At 45.0% G+C, this 18,045-nt stretch overlaps 4 non-coding genes across 4 annotated transcripts; 2 read left to right on the forward strand and 2 right to left on the reverse strand.

Annotated features, from left to right (window-relative positions):
* Nucleotides 1-981: 981 nt before the first annotated feature.
* On the reverse strand, nt 982-1,123 carry LOC148637806 (U4 spliceosomal RNA). Its single transcript, XR_015931248.1, has one exon. It is a non-coding gene; the product is annotated as a U4 spliceosomal RNA (small nuclear RNA).
* Nucleotides 1,124-6,931: 5,808 nt separating this feature from the next.
* Nucleotides 6,932-7,004, reverse strand: trnak-cuu (transfer RNA lysine (anticodon CUU)). Its single transcript has one exon. It is a non-coding gene; the product is annotated as a tRNA-Lys (tRNA).
* A 1,436-nt stretch (nt 7,005-8,440) lies between these two features.
* trnav-aac (transfer RNA valine (anticodon AAC)) lies at nt 8,441-8,513 on the forward strand. Its single transcript has one exon. It is a non-coding gene; the product is annotated as a tRNA-Val (tRNA).
* Nucleotides 8,514-11,365: 2,852 nt separating this feature from the next.
* Nucleotides 11,366-11,439, forward strand: trnat-agu (transfer RNA threonine (anticodon AGU)). The gene has a single exon. It is a non-coding gene; the product is annotated as a tRNA-Thr (tRNA).
* Nucleotides 11,440-18,045: the final 6,606 nt, after the last annotated feature.

The raw sequence follows: 18,045 nt of genomic DNA on the forward strand, positions 1-18,045 counted from the left end.
CCTCTCACCTCGGACTGTTTGCCACCAGTGTTCTCCCTGGATTACGACTTACCTTACGCCTCTTGACCACGAAACAAAGCAAAGCAGAGCAAAACAAAACGAACAGACGAAAACCCTCACGTCCCGCACTTGCATACTGTATAACGCCGTTACGTGCCCAAGCGGTATTGTATGTCATCCTAGCACTGCACCCCGGGTCGTACGGTATATGGGAACGAGCACAAGCCACGAATCGTCTCGAATCACTCCCTACAGCTGTAAGGTGCCTTGAAGCATGCACCCCCAACATTCTTCTTTGCGCATCTGTGAAAGGTAAACTCTTGAGCAAACTCTGAACCAGCTCTAAGGAAACTAATCCGATTAGACGTTACTTTGACTCATCCTTTAAGGGACCCTTGTTAATTGGAGAAATCAATGATTTCGAATGAATTCTGTATGCGTTAAAAGACAGCTATACACAGAAAACATGCAGGACACTGCTCATGATGTTTCCCGAGCCGAAACACAGTGCGTTTTTCCAAGCCATTTGACAAAGCCCGCCCACTGAAAACTGCAGAAGATCGTGTAAAGGCGTTCAACTTTGTAACTACTGCACGCACAGGAAGCAGAATAAATTCCTCTTTTGAAACTGTCAAAGGTTTGCTGCAGGACATCGCACAATCTCTTTTGAACGGGGACAAACGATTTCTTATGGGGCGCAGTAAGTACAGACGTTTATAAAGCTCCACTCATGCCGACGATGCAGCATGAAGAAGCGCAACCTAACGTTTGACAGACAAAAGCCGGGCGCCGCTACGAGCAATATGAAATCAAACTGACAGCACACGGCGTTTCGCGCTGACTCAAAAGTGATCCCGACAGACGCTGTTCTCTGCATAACGCTGAAAGAGCTAAAGAGCGTTTCTGTTGAAACGTAACAAGCTCGTTTCTTTCTATCATGATGTCACCATGACAAAATCTGTCTTTAAACACCTTGCTCAGTCTCTGACGAGACTGTCAAAAATTGCTTTCGCCGATTGTATTGCAAACCGGCGGAAGGGGGGTATTGGGAAAAGTTTTCAACTAATAATAATCGCGCCTCGGCTAAACCTCACAGGCTACGATACTGCCACTGCGCAAAGCTGACGGTTGCCAGGCAACCGCGGGGATCCTATGGAAATCGTTATCAATCGTCTCATGGCATGTCGTTGCTGTAACGCTTCATATTTGTCGTCTTCTTCTTCTAGCTTGAGGTTTTGAAGAATTTCATGACAGACAAGGGCTCCGTCGGAAACAAAGGGCGTTGTGAGAAAACCGTTGCTTATTTTCAGCAGCAGAAATACAACCCTTTAAATACAAGATGACAGAACAATGACGAAGGGCATGCCGGGAGGAACTCATGCACTACAGAGGAAAGGGGGCGGGCACGTACAGTTCACATTCAAGCCACAAGTACTCTTCTCGGATGTTGCATAAACAAATCCTAACGTCCTGAAAGCATTGCAGCATGTTTGTGTCCCACTTCCCGTGGTTGCAGGACGACTGACACGAACGGACAAACACAATCTGTGGCGTTTAGCGTGACATAGTCTTGCAGGCATCGTGCTGTCTCACTGCAATACTATACCGCTGGAGGAAACAGCCCAGGTTCGATGAGCCTTGGAATGTGACTAGGAAAGTGAAGCCTTTTGAAAGAGGTAAAACACTGCTCAAAGGAACTGAGGGAGAATCTTACAGGGGATTCTGAGCGGTGTCTAAATAAATAAATTCTTCAGCGTCCGCGGATGGCATTTTGCAGCTGGAAACAGATGTCGACGCTTTTTGAACAGAGCACCAAAAAAGCGTCTTTTTTGACGGTACAGGTATTGAGCATTGGTGGTTCAGTGGAAGAATTCCTGCCTGCCAAGTAGGAGGCTCGGGTTTGATTCCTGGCCAATGCAGTGGCTTTTGCATGCTCACCACTATACCACCAACACACGCCCACAGGATCCCAGCAGGACACCACCAGAGAATGCTCACGATTTCGGAAGCTGTCTCCGGGACGTTCTGATTCCACACATCCTGAATAAATCATGATATTGTTAGTTGCTGTAGCTAGACGTTCAAATGAGTTTCATGGCCAGATGGACTGTTTCCTCCAGCGGTATAGTATTGCAGTGAGACAGCACGATGCCTGCAAGACTATGTCACGCTAAACGCCACAGATTGTGTTTGTCCAAATTTGAACTTTCACAAAAGCATGCTAGCAGACAAATGCGCCTCAGAGGACTTAAGGCTGGCTTCAAGTTGGAATGATAAAGTCTCCCCGTCCGGTTAGGAAAAGGGAACTTTGTTAGACAGAAAGAAGGAAGTAACAATAACGGAGAATTGTGTGCAAGGATTTTAGAAGCTGCGCAGCCCTGCAGTTTCAATAGCCCTTTTGTTCGTGTTAGATGCTGGAATTGCCTTTTTTTGACGCTCTTACGAATGCGATGTCAACGAAAACAGAACAAAGCACAAAAAAACCCTCAAGTCCTGCAGTTGGATAGAATGCCGTTACACGTCCAAGCCGTATTTGACTTCATCCTACCATTGCAACACGGGGCGTATATGGAAACGAACACACGCTACGAATTGTCTCTAATCAGTCCCTACAGTTGTAAGGCGCCTGGAAGCATGCACCCCCATCATTAATCTTTGCGCATCTGTGCAAGGTAAACTCTGGAGCAGTCTTTGAAACGGCTCAAAGGAAACACGTGATTGATTCCATGTGCATCTGGGGTTCATTTCTTATTTACATTTAATTCAAGGGAAAGGCTTGGGTCAGTTTCAGATGGCCTCCAACAGCGAGATTCAAGCGCCCCACCTTCAGCCCAATCTGCGCCACCAGAACGCCAACGGCTCCTCTGCTCTCCGGGGTGCGGTTGTGACCCCGTAACCTAAAGTGTTGGTGGCAGACAAATGGAGACTAACAGGTGACGTCCTAGGACATGACTACATTGTGACACTCGGTGGGGATGGTGACCATTGCTTGGAAAAGAGTGCGAGGCCCCTTTAGAAAAACATTTTGTTAACAGGCATTCTGCCTCAGCCTAAACACCTATAGCTTGAAAAGCGCATGCTATTAGACAGGCACCTCTGCAAGACCTTAAGAGTCTCTTAAACTAGTGATAGTAAGGTGTTCCCAATGGGCGATGTTCGGCTTTCAAATCATCTCTCCTTGGAAGCGCCAAGATGCAGCTGTTTAAGGCTTAGAAGCACCTGACTGTTTCACTACCTAGCTGATCACTGTCAGTCAGGGAGCTCAGAGGTGAAAAGCCTGTCTGAGAGACAATTCGCCGTCGATCAGTTCAATATGTTCCGTACCAGCTCGGCGCACCTGAGATCATCTTGGTAGCCGTGTAGCTCAGATGATTGAGAGCGTGTGTGTGTGTACCACCGTGATTGGATGCCGGTCCTTCTCAGGTCACAGTAAACCTTCTGCTGCCTAACTTCCCTTATTTTTGGGGATCCCTTTGAAAAAGCAAAGGAAAAAAAAACTGGCTCTTCATCAGCGTGATCAACCTCACCCAGTGTGGCGCAGTGGCCTAATGGCTAAGGCACTGGCACTCTAAGCCAGGGATTGTGGGTTCGAGTCCCATCTGGGGTGCTCCTGTCCCCTTTTGAGAGTACAAATGTCCTTGCAATTTGCGAAGCTACAACCCCACCTTACTCAGTGAGCGGCTCTGCTTTTCTCTCACATACAGTTGGAAGAAAAACTTTTGTAAACAGCCCTTCGGAATGATGTGGATTTCTGCATGAATGGCTCCTAACATGTGATCTTATCTTTATCTAAGTCATAATAATCAATAAAGAGAGTCTGATTTAACAAACAACACACGCCCAACATTTGACATTGCTGTTTTAACAAATGTTTTAAACAATCAAGGTCATTGATGGAAAAAGTACGTGAACCCTTATATTAAGGAGCTAGTGAAACCTCCTTTATTGACAAAAACCTCAACCCCCACTTTCTGTAGCGGCTGGTCAGACCTGAGCAGCGGTTAGGAGGTATTTTGGCCTATTCCTCTATGCAAAACTGTTTCAGTTCATGTATATTTTTGGGATGTCTTGCGCTGAACGGCCTGCTTCAGATCATGCCACAGCACTTCAATGGGATTGGGGTCAGGACTCTTACTTGGCCATCCCAAAATACGGAATTTCTTCTGTTTCAGCCACTCTGTTGTTGATGTACTCCTTTATTTTTGTCATGCTGCATGACCCAGCGTCTTTCGAGTTTTAGATCACAGGCAGACACCCTGACATTCTGCTGTAGAATTTCCTGATACATCTTGGAATTCATCGGTCCCTCGATGATTGCAAGCCGTACAGCCTCCGCCATGCTTCCCAGGTGGGATGAGGTTTTGGAGTTGGTATGCAGTGTTTTGTTATCTCCAAACATAACGCTGTGCACATTTACCAACAAGTTCAACTTTTGTCACGTCTGTCCACAGAACATTGTTCCAGGAGTTGCTGTGGAACATCCATGTGGTCTTTAGCAAACTTGAGAGGGGCAGTGGTGGTTTTTTTGTTGGGGAGAGCAGTGGTTTCCTCCGTGGTGACCTCGGATGATCACCACTCCTGTTCAGATTTCTTCTTATGGTGGACTCATGAACACAGACGTAAGACAAAGTCAACCACCTGTTCGCTAGATCCCATCCCCACTCAGCTAGTCAAAGATTCCCTCGAAGGACTGGCAGGACCTATAATTAGTATGATGAATGCATCGCTTGCGTCAGGCGTTGTACCTGATCAATTTAAGGTAGCAGTTGTTAGACCGCTCCTTAAGAAGTCAAATTTGGATCCACAAGTTCTTAACAACTACAGGCCTGTCTCAAAGGTCCCATTTCAATCTAAAAGTCTTGAGAGAATAGTTGTTGCCCAACGTCAATCGTATCTGGATTCAAATAATATAATTGAGAAATTTCAGTCTGGTTTCTGAAACTGCATTAACGAGAGTCGTAAATGATATTCTCTTAGCTACTGATGCGGGGAATGCAACAGTGCTTGTGCTTCTAGATCTTAGAGCTGCCTTTGACACGGTTGACCTCTCTGTTTTGTTACACAGGCTTGAGTTTGAGGTTGGCTTATCTGGAACCGTCCTTCAGTGGTTTACTTCACATTTTACTCATCGTTTTCATTATGTTCAAATATCTAATAATTGTACTGCTTCATCAACGTCACCAGTTCAATTTGGGGTACCAGACGGATCAGTGCCGGGACCAATATTGCTCTCTCTCTCTACATGCTGCTGCTAGGTAGGATAATAAGAAAAAATAATATGAACTTTCATTCATATGCTGATGACACTCAAATAAACATTTTGTTTCCACCAAATGACAACTCTTCTATTATCACTTTAGTTAAATGCATTAATGAAGGAAAGACTTGGATGTGTGAAAACTTTTTGTAACTCAACTCTGAGAAAACTGAGGATCTGTTGATCGGAGGCAACAATACTGATAGGACTACTATAACTTCAGCACTTAACTCAGAGGATTTAAACATTTGCCTCAAAGAGACAGCACGTAACCTAGGCGGCATATTAGACACAAGGCTCTTAACAACTTGCATTGTTAAGTGCCTTGGGACAACCTTGTTGTGAAAGGCGCTATATAGAAATACATTGATTTGAACTGAATTGACAATGTAAAATGTTGTGTGTTGTTTGTTAAACAAGACTGTCTTTATTTATTATTATGCGTCAGATGAAGATCAGATCACATTTTAAGAGCCATTCATGTAGAAATCCAGATCATTCGTGTTTTAAAAGTCGCGGGAAAAGCGAAACGGGTGCTTTTCCTTTGTTGCGCAGACACACGACGACACCGTAGGCGGCAGGACTCGAAGCTTCGCAGGGAGACCCCGACGGCTTTCTAATCCATCGCCCTAACCACTCGGCCACGGCTGCAGCGCGCGCTGCTTTCTTGATACAGTCTAACATAGAGTGCCGGGCGGCGGTGGAAACCTTTTTCAAAGTCGCTTTTGGTTTAACAACAACAAAAAAAAAATTCACAAAATGCATGCTAGCAGACAAATGCGCCTCGGAGAACTTAAGGCTGGCTTCAAGTTGGAATGATAGTCTCCCCGTCCGGTCAGGAAAAGGGAACTTTGTTAGACAGAAAGAAGGAAGTAACAATAACGGAGAATTGTGTGCAAGGATTTTAGAAGCTGCGCAGCCCTGCAGTTTCAATAGCCCTTTTATTCGTGTTAGATGCTGGAATTGCCTTTTTTTGACGCTCTTACGAATGCGATGTCAACGAAAACAGAACAAAGCACAAAAAACCCTCAAGTCCTGCAGTTGGATAGTTGGATAGAATGCCGTTACGCGTCCAAGACGTATTTTCAAGACGTGATTCCCTGAGTCCCAAAAATTTGTAAGTTCTTTGGATGATCTGTGGACCGATCTTTCACGATGAAGAATTCCTTAAGAAGAATAGATCTCGGCCCACCATCCCAATGCCTCCATCTCAAAACAGCAACCTCCCACTGCCCTTAGTCTGCAAGGCAGTCCTTTCAAGTGCGATGATGACGCCGGGACCTTCGTTGCCTATTGTACGAGCTGAACTTTTGTGCTCATCAATTCAACGCTCTTTCCATCAACTCATCTTGTCTTTTGACGCTTCGTGTTTTGTGCTCCTTTGACTATCGGCATATCGGGTGACTGCAAACACTGAAGTTCTTGCTTACGGAGTGTGGAACAGTGTTTTCAAGTGATCGCTGTTCTGTCATGTTGACGCCGAGTGAATCTTTCTTTGGCAACATGGGCAGGCTGACAGCAAAAGTAATGGTAAATTTCTTGACTTATTTCTGAATATGAATGTTCTTTAGAAAAGGGATGCGGCGTTGCTTCTCCCCCGTGTAAAGGTCACGCATTCCAGACGTGGTTATGAGCGAACAGTTGCCGCAAGTGTTTGAAAAGAGCAAGCAGCCATGCCCCGTGTGAGGATCAAACTCAGGACCTTCAGATAAAGAGACTGATGCGCTACCAACTACGCCAACGAGGCCAGCTGCAGTGCACAGCCGGAAAGTTTGCCTCATATGGATTTCAGTCGCCCGTTCCCTAATCTTCAGACGCCCTCTGCTGGATGTTGCATTTGCCTTTTGATCTCACCGATACTTTTTTGGTCTGTTTCTGTTGCGAGTCTGTTTTTCAGATCTCACCTAGCACAAGTCTCTCTGGCTGAAGTGGCCTCTCTGCTTCAGCATCGTGCCCTCACTCAGCCATTAAAAACGTCACTCGGACTTCTGACATGCTGACATGAAATGTCAAGAGAGAGTGGCGGAGACGCTTAAGGCAGAGAGAAGATGAAGAGGGGGCGTGGCTGTGAAATGATTGACAGCTGCATGACGCTCTCCATGCAAGGTGTGACCACAGGCTAAAGGACACCTTTCGGCACATCAAGCTCTAAGCACACACCTGGAGGACGTGGGAAACGATCCCGCTACCTCTCGCATGCAAAGCGAGCGCCGTACCATGCAAGCTAACCCCCCTCGCTGGGGCTCATGCCTCGGTGTCGCCTAGTGCCGCTTGTTCCCCTCTTACCGGGTGCAGTTCACTGCCCTTCGTCTGCAAGGCAGTCGTGTAATTGCGGCTTTCTTGACTTATTGATGAAGGTCTGACTGGACGAGCGAATGACGCCTCTCCCCCGTCCTCAAGCTCGCTGACAGAATAAAATGGAAAGTGCTGCCATGGCTCATTGGTTAAGGGGTATGATTCTCGCTTAGGGTGTGGGAGGTCCTGGGTTCAACTCGCGGATGAGCCCTTGTGTGTTCTTTTTGTCCTCGTCCACAAGACTGGGAACTGATATCCACATCACCTTGCAGCATCTGCTTATGGCAAATGATGGAATGTGACTAATGACTGAACGAGCCTGGTGAATACTCATCACGTGGCACAATGAGAGCGTGCAGTCAGCTGTCCAAGGCAGCAACCTCATTGCTCGTTCAAAAGAACACGTACTGAAAACTCATCACCACTATGTCGTAAATGAGCACCGCAATCGCTTGTTGTCATGCGTCCTTACTTGGGAAATGCAGAAGCAAAAACTGCCCTCTCTCAGCCACCGAAACGTGTGCGGCTCGCCTTGCACTCTCTGCGCCTCGCATATTTATGGAGCTGTCTGCTCTTCTTTCTGTTGAAGTACGCAAGTTACGTGGCGTACTGCAGACTATGATGTGCTCAATGACAGCTTTCAAGATTTGAAAACTATGAGCTTGATGGCTCAAGTCGAACGAATGTGGTTGTTACGCAATTGATGATCAAACGCACATATTCTAACGATTCGTGAGAGTATGTTCTAAAGATCCTTGGCTCAATCCCGGGTTTCGGCATTTTGTTTCATCGCTCCCTTTGTTCCTCTCTCCAGCGCCCCCTGCCTAAAATGACGCGTCCCTTTCTCAGCCTGAAACGCAAGCGATACACCAGCAGCAAACACTACAGGTTTCCGTAGTGTAGTGGTTATCACGTTCGCCTAACACGCGAAAGGTCCCCGGTTCGAGACCGGGCGGAAACAGCCTCGATTTGCACGCTCCTGTACTTCACAGAGGTATTGAGTGACCGGTCATTTGTTCCCAATGTATTTCCGGTGCCTTCATGCACTCTTGTACCAAACGCACGTTCCTTCTGTACGCGGAGCCGATCATTTGCAATTGGGCTGTGCCGACAGACCAGGACGAGCTCTGTCGGCTCAAAAGCAGCGCAGGACCTGCAAGAACAACAGAAAGATTAGCATCCAGCGGGGGCTTCTTAGTGAGCCCAAGATCTCATCAAGAATCGGCTCCAGCAACAGGGCTGGGCGCATTGTTCCATTCTCCGACCACTCTCGGTGTAAACAAGTCCCTCCTGGTCTCTGCTTGAATTGCACTTTCCTGCGTTTGCTTTGGTGTAACTGGCTTCCCCTGCATGGGCGAATGTGAAGAAGATCCTTAGTAAGTCATTGAAGAAACCCGAGAAGAGGTCGGAGTGGCCTCTGTCGTTCATCAACGATCCAGTCAGGCAGTACTCCTCTGTAAAGCGCCGTTCGTTCACATCGATTGGCTTTTTTTTGCCTTCATTCGTGCAAGTAGTAAAAGCAGACGCCCCTATTCTGCCGTGACCCCGATTCGAACCGGGGTTGTTGCGGCCACAACGCAAAGTACTGACCACTATACGATCACGGCGAGTTACCGATACACACGTGGCAGGGCGGAAAAGGCTGTGCTTTCTTCATGTGACATAATTCGGAAAAGTCCTGACGTTGCATTTCAACTGAGCCCCAGTATACATCGACCCTTCGACACTCTGAGTGACAACTCTCTTGCGTGTTTTCTAATATTTCTGTAGTTTGCTTGCATGATGCCCGGAACAGCAGGGTTGTGCGCTCCTATATGGTCTAGCGGTTAGGATTCCTGGTTTTCACCCAGGCGGCCAGAGCTGACCATCGCTGCAGGAGGTGGGAGGGTTACTCTGGTAGACAGGGCTGACCTTTGGCAATAGGATTTATACTCTCCAAGATGATATTTGCACTTTCTGGAGAGGCGATTTTCTCCACTTCAGTAGCCCGATTTCGTCGATTGCGTGGAGAGGGCTGTAGAATGTGGTGCCGCCTTTCCTGCACCGTCCATGACAGGCGTGCTGGACTCTGGAGAGAGAGCACGGTCCATCAGCGCACACCAATAAAGGCACTGGAAGCCGCTGAATCGCATTGGCGAAGCTCAGCACTGGGCCGCTGGGCACATCTGACCACTGTTTCCGTAGTGTAGTGGTTATCACGTTCGCCTCACACGCGAAAGGTCCCCGGGTGGAAACGGACTTCAGACTTCTTTTGTCGCCACGCACAAAAGGGGATTGGGGATTCGCCTAGCGCTGTTATCGAACAGACCCACTCACCTCTTAGTGTGGCGGGATCTGCACAGTGCATGTCGCAGCGCATCCTGCTTTCACTTCAATGCGCGTCCTGATGTACCCCTGTATCCCGCGTGACAGGTGGGGACAGGTGACAGGTCCTATACTAATGAGGAAGACATCGCTCTCTCCGACCCCCCGGCATCGTGTCCCGACCCACCGTGCTGGAAGCCGACGCGTGCTGTGATTCCTTTACGGAGCAGAAATGACAACCGAGGAGCCGAGAGATCATTTCAGCATTTCGCGTCTGAACGGAAAACACAAACGACCAACTCAGAATGACTTGCCTTTGACGCTTTTCAAAGCGTTCTTTGTGCACGACGACTGCGCCGCCTAGCAGATACAAATGGGTTGTATAACTTTGAACTAGTAAATGGAAGAGGGCTAAGCCTCCTCTCTTTTAGCCCAGGTTCGATCTGTCTCCCAGAATCACCAGGGCGCACACACACACACCCGTGCCGTTGAAGTGCTCTGCTTCATTTCTAAGGGCAACTCAACATTCACTCCTACCCCGAGTGCAGAAAAGACAGCGTCCGCAGCAACAACAGCTCAGGTCTCTGCACAGGAGCTAAGCTGCCCCCATCTCCTCTGCTCTGCGGCTCCTGCAGAGCGGAGTCCTGCCTGGAGCTGTGTTTGCAGGCGGCGGCTCCCCACGCTCTGTCTGTGCGTCGTGAAATTAATTAATAACATTAATAAATTTATAAAGTTAATTTATAAAGTTAATAAAGTTATAAATTAGAAATTAATAACGATATAATTATATTCATGTACCGCAACACAAGAATAGTACACGCTGTACATTGTCTGTCGATAATGTTTCTGTAGTGCTTTAGTGGGTTAGGTTCCTGACTTCCATGTCACACGGTCTATGATTGAATCCCATGGAACTATGACTTTATTTTTTAACAAACATTTCTTTGAAAAAATGAAACGTTTCCCTTGGTCAGAGATTAAATAAAACCTCACTTTTTTAGGTTTTACTGTGCAGAGTGAGGTTTTACCTCACTTTTTTTGAGCAGAAGGTTTACTGTGACCTGAGAAGGGCCGGCATCCAATCACGGTGGTAAATACACACAAGCTCTCACTCATCTGAGCTACACGGCTACCAAGATGATCTCGGGTGCGCCGAGCTGGTACGGAACATATTGAACTGATCGATGGCGAATTGTCTCTCAGACAGGCTTTTCACCTCTAAGCTCCCTGACTGACAGTGATCAGCTAGGTAGTGAAACAGTCAGCTGCTTCTAAGCCTTAAACAGCTGCATCTCGGCGCTTCCACGGATGAGATGATTTGAAAGCCGAACATCACCCATTGGGAACACCTTACTATCACTAGTTTAAGAGACTCTTAAGGTCTTGCAGAGGTGCCTGTCTAATAGCATGCGCTTTGCAAGCTATAGGTGTTTAGGCTGAGGCAGAATGCCTAACAAAATGTTTTTCTAAAGGTGTGTCCAAGTGGCTGCAAAAGGACAACACTCCCGGGGCACTGTGGCTAAGTTGGTTAAAGCGCCTGTCTAGTAAACAGGAGATCCTGGGTTCGAATCCCAGCGGTGCCTTCTTTGTTCTGTCTTCTTGAACAGTACTGGTCATTATGGACAACCGCCTACGGCTAGACTTAATTAAATGCAAGTATTCATTTCCTGTCTTTAACGCGACTTGTTTTTCTTAAAATGGATGCAACTTGCAAAACATGAAATACAAACCTTGCTAATCAGCGCTAGCGGCTGGCAAAAAAAAAAGAAGTCAGCAATGTTTTTTTCTTTAACCTTAACCCTACTAATGGAGAAGAGTTAAACGACCGAGTCTATGCAGCTTAAACGGTGCGCACGTCGGGTTCTTAGCTGGTAAATCACGCTCACCCCAGTCCTTAATCTTTTAAAGAGGATACAAAATTGAACCTAGTCGCCACATCACATACATCCTGTTCAATGATAAAAAGGTAACATCTATCCTCGCTCCAGACTAAATCTCACGTTGAGGGCATATTTTTTTTCACTTTACCGTGAGTCGGGCTCGGCTGCACAGAGGAGAGAGCAGAGCAATGAGGTCACGGGGACAGGGGAGTCACACGCTGGTGGTTTGAATACGCGGAAGATCACTGAGGGATCCACAGTATATGGACCCTCCGTGCGCCATCAGTCCGCACTCCGGACTCTGAATCCTGCCATCCGAGTTAAGATCTCGGCGGAACCTGAGGCACAGTTCCTTCTTAAAACGTAATCTGGTGAGCATTTCTAGAATCGTACTTGTATAGATGCAGCCTTTAATGTGTTGCTAGGTTAAAATTGATGACTTCTTGTATTTCAGTAGGCAACTGCCCTCTTGATTTCGGATTTAATTTCTTTATTACAGGGGCGCTTTTATGATGACAGAGTCATGTTCAGGTACTTTGCTTGATTGAGGAAGCTCATTTCGGACTCTGTGATCTGCTCACCTGGAAAGGTCTGCTGTACTACTACAAGAGAGAAGTAGAGTCTGGAAGAAGGGACAATTTTATGATGCTTTGGAAGGTAATGTTTTTTTTTTCTTTGAAATCGAAATGAATCAGAATAGCAGTGCAAAAGACAAACTCTTTGGTTTGGTTTAAAGAGATATGGTTTTAAAACAGACAACATGTAGAAAACAGGTGTTTCTCACTTTTGGAAAAGAATGGACCGGGGGTAATATTTTACTAGTTGCAGGGCTGAGCTCACTGGGTTACAGTCCTGCAGTGTTACACCAGGTCCAGTGGCGCAATGGATAAGGCGTCTGATTACGAATCAGGAGATTGTAGGTTTGACTCTTACCTGGCTCGGGTCATTTTTAAACACATCGGGCTGCTCCCTAAGTAGTCTGTGCTACTTACTGCATTGTAATCGTACCCAGTAAGAGATTTCCTTCATGTAAATGAACTGCACCTGACAGCTTTAGAAAAACACCTGGGCTCAGTACGGTGCTGAGAGCTCAGCGTTGCTGTTCTAATTAGCACGCACTGCATCGGCTATGAGCCCGAACCTTTCAATTATTCCGATCAGTAAGTCAACACGTAGTCCACATGAACGGTAGAAATATTCTCTTGTCTGTCTCTTGTTTGTATAGAACTGAATGTCCCTGACAATGTACTGTTAGTTTTAATTGAAGAACGGCATTTGTGTTCAAATATACCAGACAAGTTTATGTAACTGCTCATGCGACACTCAGTTGTAATTAGTCAAGAAATAAAGTCGAACAACAGCTGCGGGTTTGATTCTGAACGTATCAGATTGCAGCGCCTTTTACTTCCATTGACAAATGATAGAGATTCGAAGAGAGATCCTTCAGACCAGCAAGCAAACCCACGGCTATTTCGGTTTTCTATCTAGGCAACGTTGGTGTCTGCAATAGCATACATGAAAGCGTGATGCAATTTCTGTGGCTACATTTGTTGCACGTCATGCACAGTAAGAGTGTTTCTAACACCAAATAAAAAGTCAACAATTAGCGATCACGCCTTCTCCTCAGTTAACCCACTGAAACCCTTGCTGTTAACAGTTCTTTACTGCGTGCTTTACCAGCACCTACATATCGTGTCGGTTCTTTCAGCTTTATTCATTAGGTTTTCAAAGGCATAAGCAGAGCACCAGAGGTGCGAAGGCAAAGTGTGTGGTTATCTGAAGAATTGATGTCCATGGCAGCAGGTCCAAGCGATTTCGCGTTGTTATAGTACCAGGAAAGGAGAAGCGGCACTTCGCCTCTGCCGCGCAGGCACAAGGCGACATGCGGCAGACGCCGGAGTCGGCAGGTTTCGAACCTGCGCGGGGAGTCCCCAACGCATTTCGATCCCATCGCCTTAAACACTCGAGCACGACAAATGCGAGCTCGCCGCCGCCGCATTCCTCCTATAATCAAACACGGACTGCGAGGTGGCTGCGGATACCTTTTTAAAGTTGCTCTCCGTTAAAAAAAAATACCTTTCACAAGATACGTGCCGGCAGACAGACACACCTCAGAGGGTTTAAGGCTGGCTTCACGTTCAAATGATAAAGTCCCCCCGTCCGGATGTCAAAATGCAACTTTGGCAGACAGAACAAACATCAACAAACCACAAATGTGGACAAGGATTTTACAAGCTGCACCACACTGCACTTTCAAAAGCATTTACGTTCGTGTTAGACGCAGGACTTGCCTTTGATTTGTGCGCTTACGAACGTCATGGAAAACGAAACAAAACTAAAGCCCTCAGCTCCTGCACGTGATTATAATGGCGTTACGTGTCGAAGCAGTAATTTACGTCATCCTACCACTGCAACACGGGGAATAGAGAGAAATGAGCACACGCTACGAATCGTCTCAATCACTCCCTAGAGTCGTAAGGCGCATTGAAGGGTGCACCCCCATCATTAATCGTTGCGCCTCTGTGAAAGGAAAGCTCTTGGGCAGTCTTTGAAACAGCTCGGATGAAACACTTGATTGCTTCCATGTGCATCTGGAGCCCACCCAGTGGGCAAAAGACGTATAATATACGTCTATTAAACGCATACCTTATACGTCTAAATGTGGTCTACAATTCGTCTAGAATGAAATTCTAATATACGTCTAAAGTTATACGTCAATTATACGTCTATGTTTAGACGTTCATTATACATAAATGGTTGGAGTTCTATTATACGGATAAATTTAGAGGACTATTATACATATATGGTTGGAGTTCCGGATAACTTTAGAGGTCTATTATACGGATAACTTTAGAGGACTATTATACGTATATGGTTAGAGGTCTATTATACGTATATGGTTAGAGGTCTATTATACGTATAACTTTAGAGGTCTATTATACGTATATGGGTAGAGGTCTATTATACATCAAAGATAGATTTTATAGGTGTAGAAACAAGTAAACCAAGCCAATGATTAGATTTAGAAATGTATTCTGAAAATACACATTCACACCTGAAACATATGTATTTCAAATTATACATTGTATACAATCAATCAACAATCAACATATGGGCAATAATCATAAAAAAACACAACTAGTCTTAAACTTCAGCTACAAATTCTGGTAACATGGCAATATACAGTATAGTAATGACAAACACAAAACTAATTACATTAACACACTAACTCAAAACCACATTTTGATTCAAATATACATTTTAAAATGTACAACTTCTATATTTCCAAGAAAAAAAAATATTACAATGGAAGTTAAGATGATTTTTTTCCACTATTTGCAAACCCTGTCTAATTGTCCTAACAGTTAGAACCAAAAACCTATTATTTTCAGTGTCCAGATCTCCTGGCCCCCTGTCTTTCATATGCATTCTTCAAGTAACACATTGCATGCTCCTTTATTTCTTTTTCTGTTGATGTAGGGTGGGACTTCAGCACCGCAGCTAGGAGAAAATGATATAATATTACTTCCCAAATAAATGATGATTAATATCTTCTTTAGTATAATCTAAAAAGTGAACGGTTTACTAAGCTCAAAACTGAAATAAATGTATAAAATTTGGCTTGCATCATAGCAGTTGAGCAATAAAGTCTGTCCTAATTAAAGAGTACCCAAAGTTTGAAAGTACAACATAGAATAAGAATAGAGAAACGGCAAAACGATTTTGTGTCATCTTCCCCATTCACACTATTTTATGTGCCATTTTTTGCTTATTCACGTACTATTTTAATCAAAATAATATTAAGAAAGATCTGTATGTATTCAGATAGTATTATTATTGTTCATACTTACTCGTCAAAAGAGGATTGCTGAGATATTTGCGGATATACTTCTACGTTTGAAAAATGTGTCCAAAATTGTGACCAACGAATACTAGCAATGCATTGTGGTATATAACCGGAAAATATGCTGGGTTCGATATTTTCTCAACGTATGCGTTTATTAATGTTGTCGATATTATGGTTGAAATATAACATTGATAATACATCGCGGCTATGTGCCCCCTGCTATGAGCTGATGTGCAATTTTAACGCATGTAGTTAGTAAGGATCGGTCACTGTTGTATGGTATTATATATAATGACATTATGGAATAGGATGGGGACAGGCCTGGCATCACGGGGGGAGGGGGGAATGTTGCCCCTTCAGTTTTGGGCAAAAAGATTTACCTAACTTAATTTGCGCCCTAAAAAAATAGTTGTACTTTGTCAATGGTCAGACAACACTAAATGACAGGAACAGTCACTCAGTCTGTTTGATGGGCAGGAGGGCTATCCGTCCAGGAACTGCACATATCAGTGTCGTTATTGAGTGTCAACATTACGATCCTGTTTGCTCAGGTGGACCGATTCCTTGCAGTAGTTTATCATTATACTTAAAATCGTTATATAACTAGGACTAGTTATAGCAGTCTGTGCTTTCTGTTGGTTTTACAACATTTTTTCTTAACGATTCAGAACGTCCATGTAGCTGCAAAAATGAACGCTTATGGTACTTTTCGCTCCAGGCAATACTCTCCAGTGAGAGTGACGAAAAATGTGAAACTGAACTTCATCGCAAATACCAGATTGCTAGTCGATATCTTCTATCATAAAGCACTAATTAATGGCATAGCTGCGAGATTTCATTTGGGTAGCTGCACCGTACAGCTCCGTTTCAACCGAAATATCACCCCCGCTCAGAATTTCAGACGCCCCCCTACAGATTTTTCCCCGGGCACCGCGCACTGATGGGGGACGGGGTTTCCAGGAAATGGTATCAACTTTTCTCAAGAAAATAAAAATAGAAACTCTATAGGCACTCAAACATTTTACTGTTTTTTTTTCAGGCAGGTGGCAAGACCCCTCCGCAAAACCCTTGTATGCCAAGCTGTGGGCATTGATTCGTCGAATAACCGGGGTAAAGTTAGCTCGAAGATCGAAAACGATTTTGGCACGCCTGTAGCGCTTTCACGAAACCTCTTAGAGTTGCGAGAATGCTTGTTTTGTGTATAAAATACATTGTGGATGCTTTCTCAGCCTTTACTTTGTCGTTTTTATTACATTTTTTTGACCAAGCACGAATATTCTTTTGTCCATATCTTCGCGATGGAAGCACAGAATGCTGTCAAACCAAATGCATTTTAAAGACCACGACTTGTGGATATTTCCACACCCTTTATATCAAACTATCAGTGAGCTAATTATCTTTTTTAAAACCTCCGGTTTTTCATCGATGCGTAATTACGCACGAACTGGAACCCGGGGGACCGCTGTGTGCACACGTTCACAACGCGAGAAATACTGTTCAATACGGCTTCGTGCGAAAAACCGGTATATGACCATAGGAAGCAGAACAGCGCAGTCTCCAATTACCCAGACTGTAAGCACGGGAATAAAGCTTTGTTTGATTTCTGAAACCCTTCCTTTACGTCCTGTTTTCATTCAGGTAAGGGTCAACTATATTCACAATACTACTGACAGCAGGAAGATAAAAATATTCTTTACTCAGCAGCTTATTAAAAACAGCTCCCATGATGTTCATACCGACTTTTTACACAGAACACTGACACAGCTTTGTGTTCTGAATCTCTTTTTCTCTTGCTTTTATTTAATGTGGCACAATGCACTGGGATAGGGGTATTCTGTTCACAAACCAATAGCATTTAAACCACAGCACCCACAATGCTGCAGGTAAGTGTTTTGCACACTAAGCAGGTCATCTGACTAGTCCCAGCTTTGTTTTGGGTTATGGAACCTTTATTTTTTTATGATTTTCTGAAGATAACACTACAGGTGGGATGGGTGGGTTGTCTTCATGGCTCAATAGCATTTCAAATACAGCACCCACACTGCTGAAACCAAGTGTTTTACACACCAGACAGGCCCCCGAACCTCATACAACCTTACTGTGGCTGTGGCCCCTGTCTTTATTTTGTAATGAGTTTCTGAAGATAACACTACAGGTAATACACTGGGACGGGTGGGTCGTCTTCATGGCTCAATAGCATTTCAAATACAGCACCCACTCTGCTGAAACCAAGTGTTTTACACACCAGACAGGCCCCCAAACCTCATACAACCTTACTGTAGCTGTGGCCCCTTTCTTTAATTTTTTATGATTTTCTGAAGATTACACTACAGGTAATACACTGGGACGGGTGGGTCGTCTTCATGGCTCAATAGCATTTCAAATACAGCACCCACTCTGCTGAAACCAAGTGTTTTACACACCAGACAGGCCCCCAAACCTCATACAACCTTACTGTAGCT

This window comes from Lepisosteus platostomus, unplaced genomic scaffold, assembly GCF_059453375.1.
Source record: "Lepisosteus platostomus isolate fLepPlt1 unplaced genomic scaffold, fLepPlt1.hap1 Scaffold_106_H1, whole genome shotgun sequence".
NCBI lineage: Eukaryota > Metazoa > Chordata > Actinopteri > Semionotiformes > Lepisosteidae > Lepisosteus > Lepisosteus platostomus.